The sequence below is a fragment of the Dreissena polymorpha genome, chromosome 5, assembly GCF_020536995.1.
Source record: "Dreissena polymorpha isolate Duluth1 chromosome 5, UMN_Dpol_1.0, whole genome shotgun sequence".
Taxonomy (NCBI): Eukaryota; Metazoa; Mollusca; class Bivalvia; order Myida; family Dreissenidae; genus Dreissena; species Dreissena polymorpha.
The window spans coordinates 85,976,981-85,986,953 of NC_068359.1; the positions used below are offsets into that span (position 1 = coordinate 85,976,981).

The following is a 9,973-nucleotide window of genomic DNA, read 5'->3' on the forward strand; positions in this document are numbered from 1 at the left end:
TACTATATAAATATAAGGAAAAAGACCCCCCTGGCGGCCATGTTTTTTTACCGATCCAAACCATTATCGAACTCAACTGTCCTATCCAGGTGTGGTAGTGCGGTCTCCTTCGCTTACGCAAATGAACCGGTTACAGGACGGTTACAAGTTATGTTACTTTGTGAGCACTTATGTAATGCGGAAATATTTATTTGACAAACTCTTATTTCCGGTCAGGATGACTATACTGATAGGTTGTAATTCAATTACCTAAAGGCGTTCAGTCACGCCTAAATACACTCAAAGAATTTATTTATAAGTGAAAACCAAGGCCGCTTTAACAAAAATAACACATTTTTATTCCAAGAACTCGGAACATGAAGAACAATGACAGAAAATTAAGAACAGGTACAAGCCAAGTCTAGAGAATCTAAGTATCGTTACAAAAATGAACAACATACAGTAAATACCTTAATGAATGTAAAAAGAAGTTCAAAATCTGTCAAAAAAACTCATATAAATATAAGTTACTGTAAGTCTAGAAAGTGCTTCAAAAATCTAGTTTACAAAATAGGTCTAATTTAATCTAAAGAACAATATTTATGGAGATTAGGAAACTTCAGTGAATCAAATGTAAAATTATTTTTTTTTACTAAAGTTATTGAAATAGAATAGAGTCTTTCTAATTTAGAAAATGCCAAATAAAAATAATCTAAATAATAAGAATAATTTAGAAAATAATGCAAAAATGTCTTGATGCTGGTGTTAAAAATAATTTAGAGTTTAATTATTTCAAAATTCCAACCTTTTTTAAGAGCTGTTAACTTTTCAAGAAAGCATCAAGAGGTGTTTAAATCAGCCAAAACAACTTATACAGTTCAGAAGAGATCAATGGCAGAGTAGTCAATTTTCCCTCAGATCAGTGCATTTATCAATGATTAATATTTTCCCAAATTCCAGAGCAGAACTAAAAATAGATTACTGAACCAGGTTAAACAAGGGAGATAAATATTTCATAAATACTGCAAAATCATGTACATGTTGTCTTTCTTTCAGTTATCTCTTAGTAAAAAGGCTAATCATAAGTGTTAATGACTAAAACAGTTATGTTAACTATGAAAATTCTGTGTTATAAAAAATTACATAATACAGTTAATGTCACATAGTATTGACACAATCAAACCAAACTTTACTACACATGAAACCAATTTTCTGACCAAATTTTATGAAGATTGAGCAAACTAGATAGTTAACAAGATTTTACTATAGCCATACATATATATAGCCATATACGGAAAAATGCCCCGCCCCTTGGCAGACATGTGTTTCAAGCCAAGGTTACCATTTTAGAATTCATCCAAGATATCAGTGGGACAAATCATCTGAGCAAGATTCATGAAGATTGGAAAATAAATGTGGCCTCTAGAGTGTTAACAAGGTTTTACTATAGCCATATAAGGAAAAATACACCGCCCCCTGGCGGCCATGTTTTTCAACCAAGAGACATCATTTTCAAACTGGTCCAAGATATCATTGGGATGAATCTTCTGACCAAGTTTTATGTGGATCGGACAATAAATGTGGCCTCAAGAGTGTTAACAAAATTTTGCTATAGCCATATATAGCCATATAAGGAAAAATGCCCCCCCCCTTGGCAGCCATGTTTTTCAAGCAAACGTAACCATTTTCGAACTCATCCAAGATATCATTGAGACCAATCTTCTGACCAAATCTCATGAAGATTGGACAATAAATGTGGCCTATAGAGAGTGAACAAGGCAAATGTTGACGTCACACAACGGATAACGCACGACGGACGACGGAACAAAAGGTGATCACAAAAGCCTAACTAAATGACATGTAAATTGTTTGAATGAAAAGAATGTGTTAAAAAAGACTTTCATTTTTGATTAGAGTAAGATCAAGTGTTACTATATTCTAGAAACCATAAATAAAATTCTAAATAATGTAATAACATCAAAAATAAAACAATAACATCTCCAAATAAAAACAAAATAGTTGAGGCCAAATGACTTGATTGTATTTCTTGAATCTTAGTGACATAGTTTTCCATTTGTTTATAACAAAATAACATTATTGTTGGGCAAATTTGTTTTATATTTGGTTATTCAAGAAAATTGAAACCAAAAACTCAAACGAGATAAAACACAAGCGACTTAAAGTCGGTTAAGGCCCTTATAGTTCAATAAATTGCAGCTTTTTTACACATTATGTTGTAATTATAAAAATTTAATAACATATATCTGCATGTGATTTGCTGGCATATGAACTGTCAGGAAAAAGGGTTGTTTTTTATGAGTATTAGGCGTTATTTTCGCTCACAGTTTATGCACCGCTTAAAAGTTGATTAAAACGCTATTCAATTTTTAAATAAATAGGAGATGTGTTCGTCAGAAACACAATGACCCCTATTGCGCCTCTTTGAAAATTTTTTTTTTTTATTTATCTTTGACCTTGAAGGATGACCTTGACCCTGAACTTTCACCACTCAAAATGTGCAGCTTCATGAGAACGCCGCTTTGAAATTTCTTTTTTGACCTTTGACATTGAAGGATGACCTTGACCTTGCACTTCTACCACTCAAAATGTGCAGCTTCATGAGGTGCACATGCATGCCAAATATCAAGTTGCTATCTTGAATATTAAAAAAGTTATGGCTAATGTTAATGTTTTTCGGACGGACGGACAGACTGACATACAGACGGACATACTGACTGACGGACAGTACCCTACCGGGGGCATAAAAACAGTGACATTAAGTACACATATTCACGTCTAATCTACCACGCTACATGAACACCATGCATAGAATTCGAACTACCTGTGTTCCCCCTGTATCAACTCCCTATAAAACCAAACAACAACAAACATTAATTCAGTTCAGCTGGCTTCCGAGAAAACTGGGTTTAATACATGTGCGAAAATTGTCATAACAGATTAGCCTTAGACGTCGTTTATGGTGTATTTACATTAGAAGAAGTCCTTTCTTAGCAATAATCAAGTATTGGCGGAAAGTGTCCTCACTGATAAGCCTTAGACGTCTTTTATGGTGTATTTACATTAGAAGAAGTCTCTTCTTAGAAATAATCAAGTATTGGCGGAAAGTGTCCTCACTGATAAGCCTGTACAGACTGCACAGGTCAATCTGAGATTACACTTTATTAACAAGCATTACACCTAGAATGAGGCTGAATTAGACTTCATTAGATTTCCTAAAAACAAAAGTACCTTTTTTTTAATCCAAGAAACAGTGGTGACAGATTTTCTATTGAAGTTATACATTTTGAAGATAATATAGACAACTTCTTTTGAACAGCTTCCTATAAGATCTATGTTTACCAAGGGCAATAACACAACACTGTTACCAAACACTGCATCATTGCCAACCACAATTTTCAACTAAGATTCATTTACAAGCATGGGACATTTACACTCTCTAAGATACTTATGTCTGGATGTCTGTCCAAGTTTTCAAACACCAGCAATTTACTCTCCAAGATACTTATGTCTGTATTTACGTCCAAGTTTTCAAGGTCAAGTTCGAGCTCCTTTTCAAGGTCAGCCATCTCTTTGGCCCCCAGTTTGGGCTGCTGCAGGTTGGCTTGATGATTCCTTAAAAATGCAAATATAAACAATGTGAAACTCCAGTTGCAGTCACAGCAGATTATTCTTATCATGTACTATAGCAGTCCACTTGGAAAATGGGGCTGCACTGCTGGCTGGCTTGGGGCCTGTTACGTATGATCCGTGCTCCGTGAAACGGAGCTTAATGCATGTGCATAAAGAGTCGTCCCAGATAGGTCTATGCAGCACACAGAAGCAAATAAGGGACGACACTTTCTGCTTTATCTGTATTTGTGTTTTTAAAAGACTTCTTTCAAATGAAAATTTGTATAAAAGCAGAAAAATACAAGTTGCAACTGTATTTTTGTTCCTTCACAATTAATTCTCTGAATTTATTTAAGTCTTGCCTTGGTAATAAATGTGTCTTGTTCTGTGAAAGCTGGTCATGATGCATGTGCACAGGCTAATCAGGGACGACACTTCCCGCTTAAACTTGATTTTTGGTAAGAAGAGACTTCCTTGAAACTAAAAATACCATTAAAGCGGAAAGTGTCGTCCCTGATAAGCCTGTGCAGACTGCACAGGCTAATCTGGGACGACACTTTACGCACATGAATTAAGCCCAGTTTTCTCAGAACAAGACACATTTAGTTTCACTTTGTTTATGTTTGAGCCTCACTCTGGGATAACTAGACTTAACGCATGTGCATTTAGCGGCGTGTTATATTAGCATGTGCAGTCCACACAGGCTAATCATGGACAACACTTTCACTTTCATTGAATCTTTTTTAAAGGAAGTATATTCTTACTCTTTGCGCTTTAATCTTATATTTTGTTTAAAGAAAGTATCTTTATAGAGAAAATATAGTTTTAAAAGAATGTGTCATCCTTGATTAGCCAGTACAGACTGAACAGGCTAATCTGGGACAACACTTAACACACATGCATTAAGCCCCATTTTCTCATAGCCATGGTTAGTTTATTTGAGGTATGTGACCTATTCAACTAACACAAAATTACCATTATGTAGTCTATAAAATATAATCAAACATATTCCTTTTTATTAATGCATTTCAAAGAATATCATTTGGATTATGTAACCATGCAATTTTTAACCACTGATAAATAAAAACCAATATGTTTCTTCAATTAAACGGTAGACGAAAATACATTTCTACCTCTTTAGGTTGTTAATTTGTTAGTTTTGAGGATATTAAGGGAAAGATCTATGGAGCAAAATAACACCCTGCTAAACCCTGCCCCTTTTTGCAGAACACTGTACCTTGTTTGATCTGAGATCATTACCTGTTTACGTTTGGATTATGTCAACATGTTTGGATTCTGTCAAGTTTGGATTATGTCAACAAGTTTGGATAATGTTAAAATGTGCAAACGTTTAAAGTCTAAACTACAGACCAATGAACATTCAACTCCTTGTTTTCCAATATCTCAAGTCCCTGGATTAAAGTGTACACTGCTCTTAAGGCTGTTACAAGCATTATCTATACATGTATATGAACTAAGATGACCAGTGATTAAGTTCATGAAATACATTGATTCTTTGCATTAACTTGGCAGTAAACAACAATAAGAGTTGATTCTTTAGTTAAACAACCACAACAACAACAAACAGCAAGCTGATCTTATCATCAATTACACATTATCATGCTTATGAAAATAGTCCGTGCTTGCATAAACATGTGCTTCCTGAAGTATATCTGGCTTTTTTCCTGCTTTAGCAAGGGTCTTATAAAGGCCCCTTCCCCCAAGAGAAAGGCCTCTTTTTCAAAGAGAATTTCTAAAAAAGTATGCAATTCTAAAATTTCAAGCTTATTTTTTATCATGTATTCAAACTCAGATTGGTTTTTGCACTTGTTTCAAGAGTTAAACGGTTATCATATATCAGTATATGGGCTCTTTACTTCCCCTTTGCTATGCCAATGCATAACAAATATTATATTTTGTGCATACTGGTATTTAAAGATATTGCGTAAAGATCAACATCAGATTAATCTTGGCAAAATATACAAGAAAAATATTAATAAAAATATCTCTGAACTTTTGCAATAGAAATATTATTTTAAAAATTCCACAAAATAAATAATAATACATCATCTGAACTATTAATAAATGCTAATGACATACTCAAATTTAATATCAACAATCAAGGTCTCAACAAAATATAAGGTAAGAAATTCCATGCAATAGCAAAAAAAAATCATGGACAAAAACAAATATGAAACTACCACAAACATATAAGTTCCCTTTTTACCGTAAATTGAGAATGAAAGGTCTGACACCACAGCAATATTTGAAACTCGTTCTTGGAAAACTGGGCTTAATGCCTGTGCATTAAGTGTCCTTCCCCAATTTCCTGTGTATTAACCACAGGCTAATCAGGGACCACACTTTTGGCTTTTATGGAAGTTTTTCGTTGAAAGTAAGTATCTTCTAACTAAAAATCAGGTTTAGAAGGAGATTGTTGTCCCTGATTAGCCTGTGCAGATTGCACAGACAAAACGGACAGACACTTTACGCACATGCATTAAGCCCCATTTTCCCAAAACAAGGTCCAAATATGGAGCTACCAAAACCACAAGGTTCACAAGGTTTCCAATTCTCTGTGGGTTGAAAATTAAAGGTCCAGCACCACAGCATGACCTTTCATGATAAAACAACCACCAATAATCCGATCTTGAAGGGTTGACCTTTGACCTTGTGACCTGAAAATCAATAGGGATCATCTGCGAGTCATGATCAATCTACCTATCAAGTTTCATGATCCTAGGCCTAAGCGTTCTTGAGTTATCATCCAGAAACCATTTTACTATTTCGGGTCACCGTGACCTTGACCTTTGACCTACTGACCTCAAAATCAATAGGGGTCATCTGCGAATCATGATCAATGTACCTATTAAGTTTCATGATCCTAGGCCCAAGCGTTCTTGAGTTATCATCCGGAAACCATCCGGAAAATGTAGATTTAGGTCGCAGGTCAGCACATAAGGTAGTCGTGAAGACGCAGCGATGACCTGTAAATAAACTTTGACATTCACATGTTGTTTTAGGTCGGCCTTCCCATCAAGGGCAAGGTAATCAGGTTGATCCTGATGACTAGTTTATACACTGATATACAACTATCAATACATTGCAGAGTTTACTCCTCTGATACGAATTATTTAATTTTGATCTAATAGTTAAAATAAATGTGAGTTTAAACTATCATTTGTGTTTGTTCTATGTAATTACAACCTTAAGGTGAATAGAAGAACCCGGGTATAAAACAATCCTATCACAATTGCAATTACAACCACACAAATTGATATACATATAATTTATAATAAGATTAATAATTAGATTGTTATGCGACTAAGTCATCATCAATTTGGACTAGCATTTGTTAGATTAATTACCCAGTACGCAGATTAGGCAAAAGACAGTCAAAATTTAACAGGACAGACCGGCTGCCGAGTAGAACACATTGAAAGGCCAGTTGTAAATTTCACTAGTTGCAATAATTCAACTATTAGCTTTATGGTCACAATATATCAAAAGATTTCCTTAACAAATTCAATGTAAAACCGACAACTTCAACGAAAAATAAAGTCAAACTTTTGCGCGTAGACACCCCCATAGGTTTGAAACCCATACCTGTTCTTAAAGAACATGCCAAGCCGAATGGATTTAAACAATAAAAAAAGATAGGTCATGCAGTATGTAAGAAAGAACTCGACGCGAATCAACGGTCACCGTTTTGAGGTCACCTTTTTACCGGCTGATCTCCAGTTGATGAGGGTTTCCCGCCATCTGTCAAAATCTCATGAAGTCTCCAACCTATAAGCAAAACACTGAATTTGTAGTATACAACAATGTTTTCCCTACCACATGCACACAGAAATATTCAAAAATAAAGTAATGGCAAGTGCCCATACAGAGAATTGTGTCTTCAAATAAATGACGTTCCATTCTTAAGAGGGTATAGCATTGAACATAAAAAAGATTTAGTATATTGTAACCTAAAGGAGAAATATATTCTGATTAAAATGTGTTTTTATTGCATTTTATTATCTTCCTATTCATATTGCACCAATATATTAAGTTTGGCTGGATTATCTGTCCATTTGGCCATTCTTTATCATATTTTTACACGCTGGTGTTTTTCGTCTGAAGAAGGCGATTTTAGGCCTGTAAAAGCTTAAATGTCCCTTTACGATTTAAAGCTGTTGTGTTCAATATCTGCAACAATATATCAAAACAAACCAAATGGATAGGCACGTGGGGCTTATGCGGGGTGGGGAAAGAATGAATTTGTTAGATATTTTAACTCTAAGCAATTTTGATAACGTCTCTTTAGTGTTGTTTTTTTTAAATCACCCCAAAAATGTCAATTTCAAAGCAAAAAAAATCCAATTTCATCCAAAACAAATTAGTAAAAATGAGAGATCAAAGATACTTTAAAGTGTAGAAATCAATAAGCTTCCAATAACTTGTTGTTGCGCAACAATAAAAGTGTGAAATCTTGAAAGCGCCTTGTCGTTCGGAGACCCTTTATTTACCAGCAGCCAATGATATATTGTAGCAAATAATGTCGTGGGTGCCTTTAAACTGCAGCAGATGGTCAATATGCACTGCCAGCTCTCATTTAGAGGTTCAAGAGAATACAAAATTTCATATTTTGGGCACAAAATAAGTACTTTTGACTATTTTTATGGTGGCAATCAGGTCAAAATGGAGGTTCATAACCGAGCGAAAGAAAACATGCTCATGTTGGGTGTTTAGACTGGAAGGAAAGGTTAAAATGTACAAGATACATATATGTAGGCAAGCATTATAAGCTTAGCAATGAGGTTCCATGTACTAACAGGGGCAGAAAGAGAGCTCAGATCAATGTAGGCTTCCTGAAAGGGGTTTCTAGTACTTCTTCTGGTGACACAGCTTCCCGCAGAATTCTCAACACAACAAATATCATAGATCCATGTCACCTTTGTATGCAAAGACACGCGAATAAGGTCAATATTTCCCTTTCATCACTGAATGAGAGAAGCATGTACCAAATAAAAAACAAAACTGGTTGCTGAAAGTGCCACATTTTGGCAAAAAGATCCCTCTAAGGTAATTACATGATGAAGGGGACTCTTGCTACAACAATCCTATGTTTAAGTCCGATGCGACATCCTTTCAAGCCAGAACATTAACAGTAAGCATATTGTGAGAAAACAATACCAAACACAAGCTAATTGTAGGGTTACAAGTAGCAAATCAACTCAGCTGTACTGCATACATGCTCAGGAACAAGGATTAACCTGTTAAGTGCCAACTTCTTCTGCCAGCAAAGCACGAGCTTTACGTGTCGGGACGCGGAACAATAGATTCAAACTGCACGGAAAATTGCACAACGGCAAGGGTTTGAGTGACGACAAACCTGATTATGGTAGTATTTCACACCTTAAGCATCATAAATATGCTGATTTGCTTGTGTACATGATAAAAATTTAGTATTATAACCTGTTTTGTCATCAATAACCCTTATGCAGTGGCCCTCGGCTTAGTCGCAGACATTCCTCTACCTGAAAAAGTCAAAATACCCAATAGAAATAGATATAAAATGAAAAAAAACACATGCATTTATGTATTTTAAGTGTATTTCTATGAATAATATGAAGTGATAAAGCTTGTTATATTCATGATTGTACTAAACATGAATGCTGGCTCAGCTAAGCATCTGCTGCACTGTCCAAACTGTAAAAACGTCCGCCATTCCATGTCAGTGAAATGGGGCTCTGTTTGAATGTTAATGCTTTACGCACAACCTATTGTTGCGTTACTTGATCAGGGAGACCCAGGCGTTGAATTCTGACTTCATGTAGCACATTAATGCTACACGTTCAACCAATATGCCTTTGAATTAAAGTTGGAAAGCAATTTAGCCCTTATTCGGCTATATAAGGGTGGGGGATCAACTTGAAAAACAACTATTCCAAGTCAAATCATCTGAATTCATGCATTTAATGCACTTATAATCTTCTCTTTTGCTAAGAAATGACCAAAAATCAGCTTTCCAAGTCATATTTTGCACTTGCAGATGATTTTTCATTTTTACCTAAAGTTAGTTCAAACCCAATGGCAATGGTTTAGGTCTAGAAAGGCCGAAAATCAAAAAGGCCGCATACCAAAAAGGCCGAATACCAAAAAGGCCTTACCAAAAAGGCCTCAAAGGTTACCAAAAAGGCCAAAAAATGAACCAAAAAGGCCTTAGAGCAATTATTGTTATTTTAGTATGTTATACTTTTACATCTACTTCTACAAGCAAACATTTAAAGACAATATACAGTCACACTGACAAAATACAACAGAATTACATAATAATATTGTTAAACATGTGAATTCTATTTTTTATTAAATAATGTGG

General features: G+C 35.1%; 1 long non-coding RNA gene across 2 annotated transcripts; it reads right to left on the minus strand.

Moving 5' to 3' along the window:
* Positions 1-3,057: 3,057 nt before the first annotated feature.
* LOC127881132 (uncharacterized) lies at positions 3,058-9,700 on the minus strand. Of its 2 annotated transcripts, none has more exons than XR_008049912.1 (5): positions 9,665-9,700; positions 9,070-9,131; positions 7,329-7,398; positions 6,476-6,596; positions 3,058-3,612 (listed from the first exon to the last, which is right to left on the minus strand). It is a non-coding gene; the product is annotated as an uncharacterized LOC127881132 (long non-coding RNA). The 2 variants fall into 2 exon arrangements; XR_008049913.1 differs by having other exon boundaries at positions 3,059-3,612; positions 7,337-7,398.
* Between the last annotated feature and the right edge of the window lie 273 nt (positions 9,701-9,973).